General features: G+C 44.5%; 1 protein-coding gene and 1 long non-coding RNA gene across 28 annotated transcripts in view; one reads left to right on the top strand and one right to left on the bottom strand.

Annotated features, from left to right (window-relative positions):
• Window positions 1–20,234, top strand: part of macf1a (microtubule actin crosslinking factor 1a) — a 229,375-nt gene that overhangs the window by 177,111 nt on the left and 32,030 nt on the right. The gene's annotated exons all lie outside the window — the stretch shown is intronic.
• LOC120726885 lies at window positions 1,819–19,991 on the bottom strand. The gene is made up of 4 exons (XR_005694393.1): window positions 19,978–19,991; window positions 12,509–12,515; window positions 5,962–5,966; window positions 1,819–1,979 (listed from the first exon to the last, which is right to left on the bottom strand). It is a non-coding gene; the product is annotated as an uncharacterized LOC120726885 (long non-coding RNA).

Raw genomic sequence — 20,234 nt, 5'->3', positions numbered from 1 at the left:
GGACTACTTTCTGTCTCTCTGATCTCTTTCTGTCTGCATATTCGTGTCTAATGCGAGTGTGTGAGTCCGTGTGTAAGCCAAAGACAGATTCAGTGTGTGTCTGAGGTCATGACTCTTATTTTTACTGCTGCATTTTCTTTTTGTCCCTCTGAGAGGCCGATTAGATCAAAGTAATATAATTTATCTTATCCTAAAACCTGAGTCTTTCGGCTGGACCTTTTTATAACACACACATTTACACAGATGTTTCACTTCAGTACACATCTGAAAACGACTGAGAAGTGAGCAACTGTTTTGTCTGTGATCAAAATATGTCCGGGATGGTGTGAGTTAACGCATATATACGTGTGTGTGTGTGTCTTGGCCTCCCTCCTCTCAGGTCCTATATTGTTTCAGCTGTTGTGAATTAGAAAGGTATGCCACAGCTCAGCCCGGTCTTCTCGCTCTCGCTTTTTTCCTCGCTCTTTCTCTCAGTTCAGAGAAATTCGACAATACTGACATAAATATTTTCACAAAACTTGTCCAACAGGACCTGATAAGATGGAACTCGATATCATTCTTCTCTCTCCAAATACTGGGCATAATAAAATAAACATAATAAAACTGAATAATGCTGTAGGTCAAGCCAAGATAGACTTCCTTGACACTTAAAAATGTTTAGAAAAGAATTAGTGTAACATTTATTCTTATGACCTCTGCACCAAATATCGAGGCATTAAAGCTAACAGTGTAATATAATATTTGCTAAACTTTATAGACACATTTCAGACCAACGTATACAGCCTTTCAAACAACTTGTCTTTTTTTTTTTTTACAAAAGGTCTTGCTCATACCAGCAAACCATTTTCTTCATGCGTTACAGCAGCGCTGCCAAAAATAAAAGAAACAAACTGTCGTTTTGAGTCAGATTTTGAGTTTTGATGTGAAACACAGCAGATCTGTGCAGCTTTTACTTGTTTTTCTAGGCAAACCCAGAAGTTGGTGCCATGCTGGCTTCCTAGACAAAAAGCTTTCATTTTTGTGTTATCACAGTAAATAAGATCTGTGTGTGGCGTGGAAAAAGTTATTGGTGCTTACCAGCTTTTTCCAGCAATGCGATCTTTACAAACTGATGCAGCTTTGATGATTTTTGAAGTGGAGCAAAAGCAAAACGCACAAACTCTATGGTCTCATTTAGCGACTAGTACAACAAAGACATTCTCAGGGACACAGAAAAGCTTCTAAATTCACAAGTTAAGCATTTGTTTTCTTTGTTACCTTTCACTGTTTTATGCTGAATAAAAAGAATAAAAGCTGTATCATTTCTGAACCTTGGGTTAACTGTACCGTATTTTCTGCACTATAAGGCGCACTTAAAATCCTTTAATTTTCTCAAAAATCTACCCTGTGTATGTATGAATTCTGATTGTGCTTACTGACCTCGAACCAATTTTATGTGGTACACGGCGTCATATCCATAGCACAACTTTGGTAAGCTATGAAGCCGCACTGCTTGATGGATTGTCGGAGCATTACAGCTACCGTAGTCAGGAGCCTCGCGGAGTAATCTGGGTCCAAAACTCCGTCCGCTTCAGGTCCCAAAGTCAAACAAACACTGCGGCATGACTGAGAGTTAAAAACTGTCTAAATTCTTTCATCTTTAATAAAATGATCAGCATTGCTGCTTTACCAGGTGTAACAATTAAGTTTAACATCCAGGCATCCATGAAAACAGAATTTATTAAATTCAGCGGAGTTAGAAGTTAGCAGGAAGTTAGCTCGCTAGTTTCCACCTAAACGTGATATAGCATGTTCTGACTGAGATTTCTGAAAAATTCAAACGTACAGCTCTGCTATCACTTCCAACATAAATGAAGACAGAAAAGTAAACAGCAGTGACGTTTGTGGGGTTACTGAAGTTGGGCTAGCTGGTATATAATGATGCGCTACATGATTGCTAGCAAAACAGCCATGTTAGCATAACATTAGCACAGTGAACCCTAACAAGTATCAAGTATAATTCTTGCTGTTTCGTGATGTAGTCAACCGTAAAACTTGTAATGGTGGTTGTTTACCTTGTGCTTATTGCGACTGTCATCCGCCTTATGATGGCATATAATAAACAATAAATAAATGCCATGGCTGAGAGCAAACACACTGAATGAGAGATTTTTGGGCCAGGAGGGTGGTGTAAGATCCCAGTGAGTGCGAGTCAGGTGTGTGAACGTGGATGTGTGGGAGGAGGAAGAGGCTCGAATAAAAACAGCAGAGGAGGCATGCCAGAAAGAAAAAGGGGGATGACCTCTGGATTTGACTCCTCGGCAGGCTGCCTCACAGGTGCTGTGTGTGGGTGAGAGAGAGAAACATGAGGTCACTGAAAACGGAGGATCAGCCTATTTTTACACACTAAAACTGATCAAATGGTGTAATCCACCTCAGAGAGCTGACCTCCAAAGTGTTTATAATGTGGAAAGTCCTTCCTGCATTAATCTCACATGGACGTTAAACTCCATCTGTAACATAGACTGCTGGCTGCCAGCTGAATGAAAACACACTGCAGGGTTTGGCTGGGGAGAGTGTGAAGTTCTTGTTTTCCTAAAAGAGTGTGTGTGTGTGTGTGTGTTTGTTGTGTTTATGCATGTGTGTGTGTTCACATGCAGGCTAATTTACCGTTAAATTGAAATGCACACAAGCAGCTGCCTACCTGCAACACACACAAAGCAAATCGGCTTTGTGTGTAGTAGTTTCAAACTACCATTATGACCATCATTGGTGTGTTTATGTGATTGGCAGGTGCGTTTATTGAACATGTTGTGCGCGATGGTGGATGTGCGTGCCTGTTTTTACTCGGAGGTGTTCGTGGTGTTTTTGTATGTGGGTCCTTGTCCTCTTTGTGTCTCTCTCTCTCAGACTGAGGAAGCTTGAGAACAATAAATGCTTTCACATGCACACAGGCAGGTGAAACGCTCTGCTAGTTAATATAAAACTACCCCTGAGAGTTGGAAAAAGGGAGGGTGATGGAGATGGCAGTTACTTTTTTTTTTCCTACTACCAGGTTACTACAGAGGGGGAGGGAGATTGAAAAGCAAGATGTTGACGAGGAAAATGACATTAGATGGCAGCGGTTTGAAGAGACGGATTATAGATTTACTTTGGCTCGTGGAGGAGGAGGGAGAGGGGGAAAAAAGTATATTTTCCTGTCGACAGGTGTTCCCCCAAGAGCAAATAAACGACCCAGAAAAGTCAATAATACATACTTTATGCCCTCCACCTGTGTTTGTGTTAATGTCACTTAGCCACACTAAGTGGTTTCAAGCCTCTAGGTGCAGACAAAGGCAGTGTGAGCCTTTAACTCGAAAAGCAGGCCATTTAGTGCACACTGCACCTCTGTAAAGTTTGCACCACAGGATCGGCCCCGGGGAAAATTAAAGCCCTAATCCTTACGCTCTTTTACTCCTCTCCGCCTCTAAACAGCCTCGCTACTGCTCGTCCCATCAACTGTGTCACTGTTAAACTAGCTGAGACGACTGAGGAATGAGTGGAAATCATAGTAAAGCAGGGCGGCGCAAGTGGATCCGCAGAGGACTTGACTAATCAAATTTAATCTTTAGCCAATCCAGGGGGGCACGGGTGGAGGCACAGACAATGCGGCCTGTCAGTAGTCAATGAGGTAAAGAGGGGGTAGGGTTAATTTAAATGAATAAATTAAACTAGCCTAATCTAATTATCAGCCCCTCATCGTCCTTTTTGGCTCCTCCACTCTTCATTTTTTTGTTTTTATTTTTCCCCTCAGTGCCTGTCCTTCCTCCTCTCCTGGTAGCTGGCCCACATCTGCGAATGCTTGGCTTTAAACCTTGTTGTGGTCTGTGTAGAGGGGATTGTCAGTTAGCCGTGGGTCACGCGAGATTTTGCGAGCTCTGCATGCATGTGCGCGCGTGTGGGTGTGTGTAGCGAACTCTGTGACAAACCCCTTTTGTTTCTATGAAGACGTTTGCCTTGGACGCGGCAATGACAGCTGCAGGGCAACTGACAGAGAGGGGGTGGGTATTTGGAGGGAGGGCAGTTAAAAAGAAAGAGTGGAGTATTTAGCATATTTGACATGCAAGCCACGGGTTGATCTGTGCAACAGTTGAGAATGAGGGAGCTGTGAGGCGTTGCAAGGCAGTGGAGTAAGCTAGAGAGAAAGAAAGTAGGCTTTCCTCGATTCAGATCAGCTGCCAGGCTGCTTTAAACAAACAGTTGTGTTGAAAAAGGAAGACGAACCGGAGAATGAGGAGGAGGAGGACGAGAACCACCACAACTGGCACTGAGCAGCCTGTAACTTTGGATGAGGAGAAGAAAAACAAAGTGGCTTAAAGTTCTCTACCTTTGGCATGTTGCCATGTTAGCTGGTATCCCCCTTCTGACTGAGTGGGTTGCTGCTCGGTGGTTTATTGCGGCCACCTGAAGAAGCTCCCTCCTCCTCTCCTGTTTTTTTTTGTGCACAGCCCCTTTTCCTCTTGGCCCCTTGGTGTCTCCCTCTGACACACTCTCACACTCTCTCTCACACACACTCACACACACACACACACACACACACACACACACACACACACACTCCTCTGCCGTGTTGGGTTTCAGTGAAGGCGCAGACGGGGAATGCACAAGTGGAGCCTGTGAATATCACAGACTTTTGTGTGTCTGTGTCTTCTCCATATTTATTTTTTACACGAGCAGCTCTTTTCCCTCTTTTTTTTCTTGCTACCATCACTTGGACTGGACACCGAGAGAACTTGTGACTCAACTGAAACGTGGGAAAACTCTTTGACAACAGGGGCAGTAATGGAGTGAATAAAAACAGGCTGGACTTCCTCGTCTGCCTTCAGCCTGGACTATTGCTTTAGAGAAAAAAGAGAGCGACGGCTCATTGCTGATAAGCCTCATTCTCTGCCGTCGGCTAACAGTCCCACCCCCTCCTCTCCCTACCTCCATTCCTCCCTCCTCTCTTTCTTTTTTTTTGACTCTGTATCATTTCCCTCTGTGTGGACAGTGTTTTTGTCCTCATAGGAGGAGGGAGGAGGTTTACCCTTCGGAGAATTAAGAGTGGATTACAAAGCTGTGATGAATGCAGCCGTGAATGTAGCCTGCTCACATCGCTAGCCCCCTTCTCTCTCTTTTTTCTCTCTCCCACAGTACCAAATCTGGCTACAGTGGCAGCCAGACAGTGTTAGTGAGATACTGTATTATAGTGCCTGCATGAAGCAAACTCTCAGCTGGGTTATCATATAGTTGTTTTTTTTTTTTTAAATTCATACTTTTTCTCCCCTTTATTTATTTTAAAACGGTTTTAATAGCATCCCTTTATCTAATCTGCTAATTTTATTTGGTAATCCTCTTCTGCACAGCCCTCTCTGGCTCCACGCTCCCTCTTAGCACACTGCCTCCTTTTCTCTCGCTACTTAACTCCCTAACACCTCTCTCTCTCTCTTTCTCTCCCTCTCTCTCTGCCTCTTGTCGCATGTGTGGTTTTGTTTTTTTTTCTTTGAGGGAGAGGAAACCAGCATGATTGGAGCACTTCCTGTGTTTTAAAACCAGTGCAGGAAACAGAACAAACGGAGCTGAATTCAAACACAAACAGCGAGAGTAGAGAGGGAGGCAGCCAGCGAGAGAGAGAGCGAGGGTGAGGTGAGGCGGGGGAGCAGCAAGAGAGCGAGAGTGAGAGGAAAAGAGGGAGATTTTTTTAGCAGCTGCAAACCATTTCAGCTCTGTAGTGGCCTGAGAACAGAGGCTGTGAGAGAAAGGAAAGGGAGAGGAAAGCTTGCGGAGCCCACACGTTTCAAAGGCAGAGAGGAGGAACTGCGTGGCACTTTGTTTCATTCTCACCACGGAGTCGAGACAGGAGAAAGAAGGCTGCGGAGAGAGAGCGAAAGGGAAGGGAGCGTATCCTGGGATTGTCTGCTGGTAGAGAGGGGGAAGACCCTGCCTGCAAAGCAGAGCTCGGACTGGAGCTGGGAGGGCTGTCTGGGACTTTGCCCTCTGGATACAGTCCCACGACTCACCGCTCTGCCCTTCTCGCCTGTCTTCCTGCTTGCCTGGCTGGTCCAGGATCCAACCCCCAGCCCCCCTCCTTTCTCCTCTCTACCCCCAGATGCCCTCTTTCACTCCAGCCTCACCCCTCCAGGAGCATGCCTGCTTTCGATCCACGGTACCAGCTCTCCCCTGGAGCTGCAGATGATCCGAGGATAAGAGAGAAAGACAGCAGGATAAAAGAAAGGAGTTGAAGCATGGATGAGGATTTCTTCTGATTTCTCTTTGTTCGGGATACATTTTCATTAAATACGGGATAGTTGTATGGATTACGGAGTGGATTTTCTTTCACTAAAGACTGAATGACTGATAATCATACTGATGAGACGTTTTGGAAAAAATTCAGGGTTTTTCCTGCAGGCATAAACACTGACTCTTTGTGATGAAAGTGGAGGACAGAAAAAGACTGCCTGAACAGTGACTGGACCACAAAGTGGCATTGACTTGGTAAAGGAATTTCTATTTTCATGCATTTTCTTCTGCACCATTTTTTTTTTTTTTTGCCTTAAAAATCCTTTAAAAGATACAAACTTTTTCTCTTCTTTCCTGGATTTCATCTGTATTTTCCCTGCAAGAAATATTTTTGAAAATAAGAAGATAATAGTGAAACGTGTTCTCGGAGTTAGTACTTTGCTGTTCCTTGCACCCCACGCAGCCTTTCTTTTATATAACTGAGAGTGGGTTTTCTCACCTTAAAAGGAGACTTTTACACTTCCATGCCTGCCTCTCAGAGGCTGCTGAAGTTGTCCAAGCTCTCAGCCTTTTCCTGTTGTGCCACAGAGAAAAGAGGAGGCCAGAAAGGAAGGAAGGAAGGAAGGAAGGAGGCTAGAAGCTTGCAGGGGAGTCGAACCGGAGTCGAGGAATGAGTTGTTGTGCCTATACTTGAATATGAAGGAGAGGGGATTGCTTTGCCTTTCAGACAGCAAAACAAAGGGATGTTATCTGCATGGTGCTTGCCTCACCTTGGACTACTCAGAGGGGGAAATGACGACCGTTTCTTTCCCTTCCTCCCCGTGCTCATCCCTCTACCGTTTTTTCATTCCTAACAGTCTTTGAAATAAACAGAGCTGCTGATTAATATGGTGCCGAGGGGGCGGGCTGTCTCTCTCACTCCCCCGCTGATGCCACACAGCATCTCAGAAAGACACAGGAAGTGCTCAGCTGTTGAAGTGACATAGAAAGAACATAAGACTGCAGTCGACATGACGCTGTGGATGGAAAATTTAATTTTCTTTTTGTTTTTCCAAATGTGAAACGTGAAGGATTGCAGCCACATGGACTGTCTATTTCTGTGGATCATTACACCAGGGACAATTAAAGGAACAGGACATCTTTTCCCACAAAGATTCCTTTTTAATTTACCTTTTTTCTCGGTTAATTTCTTTAAGTGTTGTGCCATACCTGCATCTTAACTCTCAGCACAATGGGGAAGCCCCTGAGCCGTCCAGACTGTCTGAGGCAGAACCCTCGCTGCCTTGGAAAAGGTGATGAGGACGAGGCGTACATAGAGGACTGTTACGTCCCCCAGCGATCAATTTATGATACCATGCGCATCAATGAGCAGATTGACCAAGGGACCAAACTGTGTCAACCTTCCAGGAGTACGTTGGGTTCAGGTGGGGAGGTGAGAGGAGAGGGAAGCACGCTATCCAGCAATGGCACTATTGCAGCTGATTTAGGTGGTGTTTTCGTCTCCAGGAGTGCAGACAATGCCGGAGGTGTGAGGAAACTGGATGAGAGGGTGATCTTTGATGCCTTAAAGCTAACTGGTGATGCTCAGATTATGTCACCTCCTGTTAGTATCGTAGGTTCAGGCTTGCCTATTGCTCCATCCTCATCAGCAGTTGGTGGGGTGGCTGCAGTGGCTAAGAGACGTCATCAGGGAAGCGATAAGAAAGACAATCCAAACCGGCGATCTTGGAAAGCCTTTATGCCCCCGAGTTATCCTGAGTTTGCAGAAAGACTTGAGATGTCATCTGCTGAGGGGGCAGAGAAACGTCTGTCTGGGGCAGGGATTCCCATCTCTCCTCTACAACCTGTTCCTTCTCACCTCCCTCCATCTACCCCTACGTCCTCCATGCCTTCCTTGCCACCTTACACACCCTCTCCATTATCGTCTGCGCCCCACACTCCTCCTGTCCCCACCTCACCGTCGCTGACACCCACACTCAGCCCTTTGCCTCCTCTTCAACATCCTCTCAGCAGGCAAAAGCAGGTTCATCCTGCTTTTCAGAAGCAACAGAGGGAGGCCCACGCAATGCCATCTCCTTCAAAAGAACAGCTACCTGCTCTTAGTCAGACTCGAGCACTGCAGGTTTCTGGAAATACACCACAGCACAGCCCCAGTGTGTCTCGACAGGTAGACCGAAAACGAGAGGAGCACAGACGGACTGCTAGCTCTTCTAAAGCTGGAGTTAGACAGATCCCAGAGGAGCATTTTGAGTTGGTCAAGACTTCAGATTCAGAGAGGGATTCTCCTCTTTTGGACCAGGACCAGGGAGACAATGCCCCTCTCATCCCACCAAAACCAGTCTTCTGCCCCCCTACCAAGGCCCGCACCTGGCCCCGCAGCATAACAACAGGGAAAAGGACTCAAGTTGGCCTGAGACACAACTTCCCTGTACTCCCTCCTTTACCCCCCTTGCTTGGGGAGGATAATAACACAGATGAAGAGTCACTTTATCTTCTAGACCCCCCATCTCCCTTCCTGAAGGAAGAAGAGGGGCTAATATATGGAGGTCTGCCTCTCTCTCCCTGTATCAGTCAGGAGGGATGTGACGAGGGACTGCTTGGATGGGGTACTCATGGTGGCGATCTCAGAGAACGCACAGCATCTGAACTCAAATTTGAGGAGGATGAGCACAGGATTCTTCAGGAGCTCGAAGAAGAGGAGCGGAGAAATGTTAGAAGAATACTTGAGGAGGAGGAGGAGGCCTGGAAAAAAGAAAGGGATAAAGCAGAGGAGGAGAGAGCTGAGCGAGAGGAAAGGGAGTGGGAGGCAGTTCTTAAATTAGAGAATAGGGAGATCATTGAACAGGCATGGCACAGGGAAACACTGGAATCAGAGGGATGGGATTTAACGGGCTCTTCTGGACATTGGCCTGTGCTGACTCCCCCTACTGGATTTGGGGGTCCTGGGGTCCCCAGTGCTTCACCTTGTCCCAGCTCGGGAGCAGAGTCAGATGACCTCTTTTTAGAGCTGGAGAGGCAATGTCAAGAGGATGAAGGAGAGGAGGGAGTGGAGATGAGTGTGGACCCTGAGCCTCTCGACCCATACACGCTTCCTTATTCGGAGGAAGAGGATAGAGAGGTGGAAGCAAAGACTGGCTGTGTAGATTTTGAAGGAACTCTTCCTATAGATGCATTTAATTTTACAGAGCCTGATGGTCTTGATCCTGGTTTAGATAAAACCACACGAGACTCGAACGTAATTCACTCTGAGCACAATGAAGAAATTATAAACTTTGACTTGATTAAAGCACAAGACCACAAAAAAGAACATGGTTTCATAGATGAAGATTGTGACATTGACTATAATGAGGAGAGTAAGGTAGAGGAAGAGGAGATGAGTTACCCAACAGACTCTGCACTTGGTCAGCAGCTGGATACAGACTCCAGCGGGGGCCGTTTATCCCAGCCAGACAGAACTGGTACCAGTAACCTCACTCAGACAGACTGTGAACAAGACAAAGCTGCACAGACTGAGACAGACCTGGACAGCGGGGCGTCATCAGAGCATGACGGAGAGGATTACAAAGAGAGAGCCTCCTCTCCATCTCAAAGCCCTCTCAACCCTTATGCTGAGGAGGTGGAACATGTGGAGGAAGAGATTGAGCACGATGAAGGGAAATTGAAAGAGGAAGAGGAGTTAGAAACAGAGTGGGATGTGTATGACCAATCTGAGCCGAGTTTGGACAGTAGCGAGGGAGTTCTCATGGATCACTCCCTTGAGCCTCCGCACATGGCTGAAAAAGAAATCGACGATGAATGTATACAGGATGTTGACGTTCAAACTTCCTGTCATGAAGCTCCTGTCCCCTCAGACTTTAAGCCTTCTGTGGCAATAATATTTGACCCAGAGGGGACATCTTTTGGCTCAGACACTGAAAACTTAAATGTTCCCACAGATGTAGCTTCAGTACTGGACACATCTGAACTAGCCCCAGATCCAGAAGCCACACCCAAAATGACTGCTAGCACCCCCAGATCAGACTCTGAGCATACACACTCAGCACCACCTGCCTCTTCACCTCAATCACCTTCTAACACAGACTCTTGTGGAGCATGTTTGGATTCTAAAGACTCTGAAGCTTTTGTAATATCAGATAGTTTTGTTTACCTGGCTGTGTCTGCGCCTTCCCAGTACCCCAGTGATTATCCCCCTTCTCCAATTGAAGACTCAATTCCTCCCAGTCCTATCCCCAAACCACCCTGCTGCCAAGACCCCGAGGAGGAAGAGGGATCCTTTCTTTCGCCTGACAGCTTTGTTTACATGGCAGCACCTGAACGCCCCCAGCCCGGCCCTTCAGATGTTGGCTCAGCCTGTGAGGATACTCAGGAGCAAGACTTGGACTCGTACTCTGAGGGTACCCAGTCCGGGATGGACGGGGTGGAGTTTGTCCTGGGCTCTATGACAGGTGACAGTGACTGGGAGTCAGATGGCTCCGCTCTTGACGTTCCTCCCCTCACGAGCAGAGACCTGGCCTGGGACCAACTTGAGCCAGGTCTGCTACAGAGTCTATTTGCACAGACGGAGACGAACCGAGCTCAAGCCTGTGCGCCCCAGGAAGACGAGCGCCCCACAGCTTCACCCGCAGACCCCCGTGTAGAAATAGAACGTGGTTCTGAATCAGAGAATGACTCAACTGCATTACCGTGTTTCAACCCTGATACACAGTCAGAGGTATGCTTTTATTTTGAAAGTTTGACCATCAAGGTGTTTGATTTTTTTTTTTTCTTTTTGAGTGTTTTGGACTCATACTCTGAGTTGACCCAGGGTAAATCTAGAGTACATAAACTCGCATTGTGCTCGGAGATGACCCATTTACAATAACACATTGTGCTGCTGTGTCGTTTAATTGTGCCATTTAGATATCTGGGATTGCGTAAATGCACTAAAACAGGTTGATTTGGAACAGACCAGTGTCTATAAATGCCATGCCGACAAAGAGAAAGCATTAAATTAAACTCCTGGTTTACTGGTATCAAAATTTACCCTAATAAAAAAAGTTTGCCAGCAGAAGATCAAAAATGTGTTTTTAGCAATGATCCATTAGATGTGGACATGTGAGCACACAGAGGCACAGCGTGGAAAAAGAATTGGGTCAGGTAGCCGAGTGTTGAGAATAACTGATGTAGACATGGCATGGAAAATGTATGTGGAGGGAGGGAGTGGTGGAGAAGTTATGTAGACGCCATAATTAGCTAGTTGTGTTTCAGTAGTAGGGCTTTAAATTATTGCAATATGATGCTAAGCGGGGCGGGGGTTGTGCTGCTCATGGGAAACTAGCCTCAGGGCTACTCTGTTTATACCTATAATATGTGTGTGTTTGGGTTGGGATCCGCACTCGCATGCATTTGATTGATCACCTTTTTATTTGCGAGATGGTCAAGGCCTGCAGGTTACTTGCAGAGCTGATCGCGAATGCAGAGTTGAAAACATCTTCCCCCGAGGCCGTGCTGCTGTTGTGTTTATGCTGTCTGTATATAGAGTACCGAACGCCTGTTTTCCATACAGAGTCAGGGCAGCTGCTCGTATCCCAGCTGTGTGTGTCTGTGTGTGTGTCTGTGTATGTGTGTGTTCCCGAGTAACACAGGCCAAAGTTTTCCCCGTTGTTTGAATTATTTGTGAGAAAGGTGCTTGAGGTGTTTTATGAGGCTGTGTTTGTATACCAAGTGAGACCTTTGGGTGACTTTTCTGTTTGGATTGATTTGATTTCTGAGTTTGTGATCAGAGTTGGAGCACAGGCAAGTTACCGATATGAATTTTTTATAAATGCAGCAAAATTAGCCTGACTTGAAACTCGCAGCAGAGGCCTGTCGGTGACTGTAGCGCGCTCATCTTTATCTGCATTCAGTATTCGACTTGTTTTGTCTGCGTCGGGTCTTCTATCTCGGAGGTGTGTATTTATATGGGTTTATGTCATCGTGATGGCACGTTTGACAGCTTGTCCTGCTTTCTAGGTGTCAGCGTCTGGCTTAGATTTGCTTCTTGACTCAGAATTTATTTATTTATTTTTGCTCCTCACGTGTTTTTAAAATGTGCTGCAGTTCTGATAATGAACCGTAGCTGCTCGAACAGGGTAAAGCTGGTTTCAGAGATTAAAGATATTAGCAAATCTATCATATCTCCTTTGAGATGTTTGCATACATGAAGAGAGGCGAGCCGTTTGTAATGTCTGTGTGTGAGTGTATTGCTTATAAAACAAAAATTTCGTCTTGTTTTGGGGAGTTTTTCTAACACGATGACCCTAGCGGTTTAACGTAAGGCAAAAAAGGTAATTACTTCTCATCGCGTACATTATGTATGAGCAATGTGCGGTTTGAGTGGTCGCTGATGCACCTGCTGCCACGCTGACGACGCAGGCTCCTGGTCGTGTTTTATTACATTATATTTTTTTTATCCAGGTAAACGTTGGCTGCTCTTGGGTAACGGCCGAATTATTGTACCCTGTGTGGGTTTAAGAGTACATTACGCCGTGTATTGGTGAGTGTGTGGTTGGGTGTGTAACTGATTTCTGTGTTATCAGTCCTCGTTTGTTTGTTCTCTCTGCAGTTACAGCTGCTCTGGCCTCAGTTTAATGCAATCAGATGTCATGTTTGCTCCCTCCTCAGATGTAAAACAGGAGAATTACAGCAGGACAGAGCGCTGAGCTCCAGGTGACCTGAAATGACACCAGGCCTGTTGCAGAGGAGGAAAGAAAAGGCTCTGGATGATGTTTTTAAGACAAAAAATGGCAAAACTAGGATTGCCACTCGTCAAGCCAGCATCCTGACTATACTTACCTTTTAAATATTTATGTAGTGTAGAATTTGAAGGCTGTTAAATCTGTATGAGACCTTTTGCAGGTCTGCAACTTAGATATACAAAGAGCTCCAATTAAAACTTTCATTCATGAAGGAGATGACTAGAATTTACTTTAGCAGGGTTTTTTTTCTGAGAAAATAATTTAAAGATCACTGCACTGATCCTGAACCTCAGTATGCATATTAGTAACACCCCGCTGCCACGGAAACACTGTGCTGTTTATTGTTTCACAGTAATGACTAATGGACAGCAATCGGGAAATTTGACTCTAGGGGTCTGTTCATGTTCCTTAAAGGTGACCAAAGAGGTTCTTTTCAAGGCATGCTTGTGTGTTTTGTATTCAGACTCACACTTCCTCTTCTCAACTGACTGTTGCATGCTTGGGTGCATGCTTGGATGCTTTTGTCGCTGAGATAAAGAGGTGAGAGGTAAATACTGCGGCTTTCTGTGAGTGGGACCTGCCTCTGCCAGCATGGTTGCACAAACAGTGTGTGAAGTTGTCCGGGGAGTATAAACTTAGATATCAGATAAGGATGTGTCAGGTCTAACACTCAAACTGTGGGCTGGACTTTGTTGCTTGTTTTTGACCTCTGATGTCTTTGTCTTGTTTGCCTCTCGGTGCGTCCACCTCTGCTTCAGCTTTTTACTTTTTTCCTCTTCGTTAAACTCGTCTTTTTCACGTCTTTTTTTTTTTCGTGCTCTTTGTTCTTCTTTCTTTATTTCTTCCCTCCCACTTCAATATTCTGCTCCCGTTTAAAACCAGTGCGTACACTTAAACAAACACCAGGCAATTTTCATGTTAAGTTGCTGATAGAAATTAATTGAAAAGGGATGATGTGACAACCATGGGGAGGACAGATACCATCAGATGAACTGACAGAGTTTATTAAGACAAAGGAGCAGGCACAAAAACACAGGCGACAGGGGAGGTAGGGTGGAGGAAGCTTTTGTTTTCACAGGGAAGCACCTTTTAGTGGTACACGAGGCCTTAGTACAAAGATAAGAGAGCCACGCTGGCAGGCAGACACAAGCAGAAGGTCTTTGGATTAGCATGGAGCTCATTTTAAAGCACAGTGTGTGTATGCGTGTCCGCAAACAGACAGACAGACAGATGGACAAGCTTTGCATGCTGTTTGATGAACTGGAGCGAGGGAACATACAGTACAGACAGGCTGAACGATGGCAGCTTATGCACTGAGTGACAGTTCTGAAAGAGTTTGTTTCATGGTTAACATTTTGTTGTCTTTGGGTGCTCTCTGCAGACACAGGTTTGAAGTTCTTAAAAGGGTCTTAAATGATTAAAGGCTCACATCAGAGGTAGTCGCTACGGAGTGGATGTAAAAGATGGATGAATGACATCGCTCAATGGTTGATAGACTCTCATGTTGAAGCCTCAAGTTAAGCTTCATGAGCAGAATGGAATTTGTGAACAAAAAGGTTGGGTGGGGGGTGATTACTGAGAACAACAGGAGACCTTTTAAGAGTCAATAAATATGTGAAAATGACTCAGCTCTGTGATGTTTTACAGCGTCACGGATGACCGCATCCAACCTTGTATAATGCTGTGAATGACACTGAGATTAGGGTTGATCTCTTCCCTCAGGAGTGTAGCTACTCGTCTCTGTTGGCTCCTATAAAATCTGATGCTCTGAATCGTTTTCCTTTTATTTAGTTGTGGTGCTTTTGATGTTGAAACGGAACAAGATCCAGATCATCCCTCCCAACAGTGCCATCGCTTGTTGTTGTTGTTGCACGCTGAAGACTGTTTCAAGATGTAGTGCAAAAATCTGAGGAGGGCCTAAATATTTATTCTGGCCTGGGATAAAAATGTATTTAGACGTGGCAAGAACGTGTTGACCCAGGCTAACAGCAACTTGTTTATGACCAAGCTTTATGAGCAAGCTGCACCAATAAACTATAACTCGTTTTGCACAGACGCAGCTACGTGTCTGTGCTTGAGTTTTTTGTTAGCACTAGTAAACACACAACAGGACACATTATTTGGGAGGTAAATGCATTAAAAATGCTCCAAAAAACACAAATATTACAAATACAGTGCAGCCCTCAATTCAAGCCTTAATAAAATTTAGACTAGAAAGCTTTTAAAAAGATAAAATTAAAATAAAAATCCAGACATCCACCATATAGTTGCTGTGAAATGGAAACTGGCTTTAGAGGCCAAAAATGAAGTCTTTAACCAGTGCATAACCATAAGCGTTAAGTCTGTTTTTGAGTCGGCCTCCAGTGGCCATTGGAGGAACTGCAGGTTGTAGCGCTTGCTGGGTTTCGTTCTTCAGTTCTAAAGTTTGCTGGTTTGTAGTCATAAGAGGTTTTTCCCTTTGCTGCGACAAACTTCTCTCAGTCCGTACAGATCAGTCAAAACACAATCTGAAACATTTGTAACATTTTAGAATTATTATTATATTTTTTTATATCCTGCACGTTTTTACACAATGCATATAAATTATGTTCCGCTAGAAGGAAAGACATCTTTTGTCAGCTTAACGCCTTAATATTTCTTTTGAAATGACTTCTGAAAGGTTCGGTGTGGCGTTAATAAATGGGTCTTAAAAAGATTTGCTGTAGCTTTCAGCTGTTGCTGAAATCAGAACAAGTACAAGATGAAACGGTGGAAACAAACGGGCTGAAGAGGCAGGTGTAAAAGCAGAGAGACAGACGAGCAGGGGTAGATCGAGCCAGGTGGCTTAAGGTCTGCAGCTCATACATTTGTGTTTCAATTGATGTGATAATTCCGGTTGTGAACATCCGCCTCTGGGATAAACCTGCAAAAGACGGAGAAGAGAGGGAGGGGGGATGTGGAGCATTAAAGCAAAAGCAGGGAGACATTGATCTCCCACTAGAACTGAAGGTAGTTGTGTTTAAAATACATCAATAGTACATCAAATGTTTGCAGTGTTTTTAGTGATTTTTACATATTTTTCCTCCCCCTTTGCCTCACGCTGTGTCACTCCCACCTCTCTCTCTCTTTCTTTCTGTGATATCAACGAGAAGACAAACTCTTAAAAACACAGAGCACTAAAATCCAGGGAGATTTTTCAAGAGAAACACCAGAGAGGGGGAAAAAAGATGGAAATAATTCAGAATTCCTCCATTTCTTTGTCTCTCAGGGAGTGATTTAGCACAAAAAAAGCCCACAAATATGCAGAAGATGATTAATCCTGTGAATGAAGTAAATGTTTAAAAATCCCCTCCCCCCCTGAAAAAAACTGCTGGTTGGATAGTACAGGGGAAGAAAAGGAGTGGGGCGAGGTTTTGGGACAGTGTGTTTTGAATGCAGTCCACATTTGCATGAGATTTGTATCTGTTTGTTGGTGTTCAAATACAGGTAGGTTGGCTGGTTTCAAATGGGATTTATGAACCTATTAGCTCCCTTCATCCCTGTGTCAGATTTATTTAGACCGTGGATTAAAGGAAAACCTCACCGACAATACCATTTTCACTTTGTGGTTTAGTGGGGAAACAGATTTCTTCCCCTTCCTCCTTTCTCCTCTTTTCTTGTTCCATTAGAAAGGAGAGAAAGGAGCAAGTGAGGAAGGATAAGGGCTGGAAGACAGGAAGAGAAGGAGAGACGAGAGCTGAGGCAGGAAGAGAAGGGGAAAGGGCGAGAGAGGAGGAGGAGGAGGAAGGATGGGGGTGAAAGAAAAGCAAGTCTGGGCAGTGCTGTCAGGACCAGTTCAGTGTGTGCTCATTTTCTCCTGTTGGTTTTCTCTTTATTGCTCGTGTACGCTTCTTCATCGCACAGCAGGTTCATCTCACCTTCTCTCAAGTTTCAAGCAGTTGTAGCTTCACAGACGCTCTTAAAGAAGATGTTTGTGATTTGACCACCAGCACTCACAAAGTTTCATAGTAACAGAAATCAGTTATGAAGGGAAAGGCAGATGAAAGGAGAGGACGCAGTTCAGAGAGCAACTTTAAAGCCTCGATAACAAGTCGGAAAAGCTGAGCAACATCCTGCAGAGCCCAGATCTTTTTAGATAAAAGTGCTGTGTGTTATTAATTTCCTTTTTCTTTTCTTTTTATTTTCTTTTGTGCATGTTTGTAACCGTAATGGTAACAGTTAAAGGAAAGCTGCTGCGTCTCTGTGTGTTAACAGCCAGCATGTCTGCGATCTGAAATTGATGTTCTGGAGATATGCCATCGCACAGCTCCAAATCTGAGCCGCGTGTACGATCGATGCGCCGTGCAGCTACCGTGATGCGAAATTCCAGTTCGAGATCCAGTGAGAATATTCCTGCTGGGATCGCGAGTTCTTTCTGCATCCGTGTTGTTAAACATCAGCGCCACAGTCACATGTTCACTGTGCTCGCCATTATTCTTGGTCAGAACTGAGATCATAGCTTGACTGCTCACTTCAGCAACGACATAAATTTCAGCCCAGTTAAACCAGTGGATGTGTTAAAGTTGTGGGTTTTTGTTTTGTGGTGTTTTGGTCAGGAGGCATGCCCAGAGTAGGGAATGTTTTTATGCAGAAAAATCAACAGGTGCTGGCAAGCAGGCGATCATTAATAATCCTTTTCCCACATGGATTCTCCTTTGGAAACCATGTTAAAGCTTTTGCTAACCTCTAGGTTACTATTGTTGAACAAAGGCTCTCTTTCCCTCATCATCTCCACGGTGAGTGAGTTTGGGCTTTTAGGGGGGGAAAGGGCTGAAAGGGATTAATGACACAAGACAGATTGAGCACATAAGCATTTTTTTCTATTTTCTCATTTTCATAGTCATTGGGAGTCATTAAAATCATGATTTCATTAATCTACTAATCACTAAGTGACAGTATCTGCCTGTGATCTCATGATGGATGTTTCCTTGAGGGCCTGAAAGCATGTTTTTTCAATCAGACTCCAGCTGCGAGCAGTGGGGGTGCACATACAGACAAATAATTTGAACAGTTGTTTTACATGAGAGCTTTCTTTAACTGGGTGTGGCTCCCTTGGAGGAAAAAAGTGATGTCAGCTGCTTTCGTTTGAATCAGAACGTGACCACACCGCTCCCACTCGGTGGTTGTGTTGAAGCAGATACAGTGCGAGTCTTTGGGTGTCACATTTCTAATATATAAATTATAAATCTTGTATTTTTAGCTTTGATTCTGTTGCTTATTCACTTGTGAATATTTAATGTTTGGCAAGTTTCTTTTATTTATTTATCCTCTTTGAAAGATTCACTTATCAAACTGTTAACCTTTGAGGCACAGGCCAAATACTTAAATCTGGGAATTGGCTGCTAAATTTCTAAGCATTTCACCAGCTCTTTAAACTGTTGAGATACTGCAAACGGAGCTTTATTTAGCCTCCTGTATCAACACCTCACAACCTTCTCCAGCTTTACTCAGATCCGCCTTCATCCCAGTGTTTTATATCGCCTGTCCACGCTGAACTGCGGCTGAAGTGAGAAAGCCAGTGTGGGTTTGCAGTCCAGATGGAGAGTTTGAGTAGGAAGAAGGGGAAGTATGGGAGACGGGAGGAGGAGGCGGCTATGGCGGGGAGAACGAGAGGAAGATGAGAGGAGGTAGAAAGATGAATGATGACATGACGTGAGGAGAAAGGTTGAGTATGGCAGTAAAGCTAAGTAAGATCAGTCGGAGAGCTTGGGTGCATTTTTAATTCTTATTTTTTGCTGCATTGCTGGCTGAGGTAGAGAAGAATGACAAGTATGTGGGACATTTTCCAGAGCTCTGGTTTAGTAGATTCAGCTACTCAGAGCTGGCGAGAAAGAGAGCGAGCAGGGCGGCTGAAGTAGAGGCAGAAAGAAAAGAAAGAAAAAGGAGGGAGAGCAGACAGAAATGCAAGCGCACACAACCTATAACGTTTTTATATACATCTCTGTGCATGCGTGCGTGTGTGTAGGCGATGAATGGGCGGACTTTCCCTGTTTTTTCCTTTTCTGCTCTCCTCTATCTCAAACACACACACGTCAGGATAAGGCGAAGGGTGGAGCGGGTCATGGTTAAAGTCATTGTTGTTCTGGCCGACAGACTTCCTGTTCCAAGCAGCTATGACGCCCATCGCCACAACACAGCTGTGTCCAAACTGGACGGGAATACACACACACAAAAACGGCTCATTCATATTTAATCATGCACAGCGACTAATACCTGTAGAACACTTAGTCATTTCGTGTACACACACACATAATTACACACACTGATTAGCACTTCTGCACAAAAAAAGAATCCTATAAACACACAGATATGGAAGTACACGCACAAACGCACACGTGCGTGCTGGCACGGACGACTTGTAGTTTGATGCCATATATAAACCAGATGAGCAGAAACCTGTAAAGCCTTTGATTATGACCAACTGCAGCTCAACAACTTCCAGTCCAGCTACAACAGCGAGTCTGTAAACGTCTCCAGCACATCATAAATCCGGGTGTAAGGATTTCAAAGCTTTAGACTTCAACAAATCATGTCCTGAATGGTAATTCTTCTTCTCGAGATTTATTTTTCATCATAAATTTAAAAGCCTGAAGAAAATTCACTCTTTAATTCCACATTTTATCACGTTAAAAAAACATTACTTAGCAGAATGCAGATAACCTTTGATTATTCTTAGTGAATCTAATAGAAAAACTTTGAATAGAAATCTGTGGAAAGTTCGGTTTTCTGACCTTTCACCTGTTCACTGTCACCTGACTTTAAATCGATGAATGCAGGATTGTTTTGCATCTTACAATTTTACAAAAACACAACATATCTAACATTTCATAGTGAAAATAATGACCCATTTATCTAACACAGTATTACATTATTACTTTGGTATCTAACACTTTCAGCTGTGAATGCTCCCAATCTGTGGTGGCATTTCCCTGAAACCCAAACCTTTATTTTCCCATTTTCTCCTCTCACTCGCTTTAAGTGAGCCCCCCCCTCCTCAGTGTTTAACACCAGCTATTTTCCCTCAGGCATTGGATTTACCACAGTCTTGTGTATGTGTGGCCTGGATGTGCACATCTGGTTATTGTGTGTGTCTGTCTCTTTGTGTGGCCATTGGGGTTTGGCTGCAGTAGCATCACAAACCACCACCACCAGACCTAATTCTCCCTTTTTGGACCGATTCTAAATGTCAGGACTTCTCAAATGTTTTCACGACAGCCCCCTCCTCCCCGCCCCTCGGCCCGGCATTACTGTCATCCCTGATGG

This window comes from Simochromis diagramma, unplaced genomic scaffold (assembly GCF_900408965.1).
Source record: "Simochromis diagramma unplaced genomic scaffold, fSimDia1.1 OVJJ01000753.1, whole genome shotgun sequence".
Lineage (NCBI taxonomy): Eukaryota > Metazoa > Chordata > Actinopteri > Cichliformes > Cichlidae > Simochromis > Simochromis diagramma.
The sequence above is the reverse complement of the archived record's forward strand: the minus strand, read 5'-3'. Positions and strand labels throughout refer to the sequence as shown.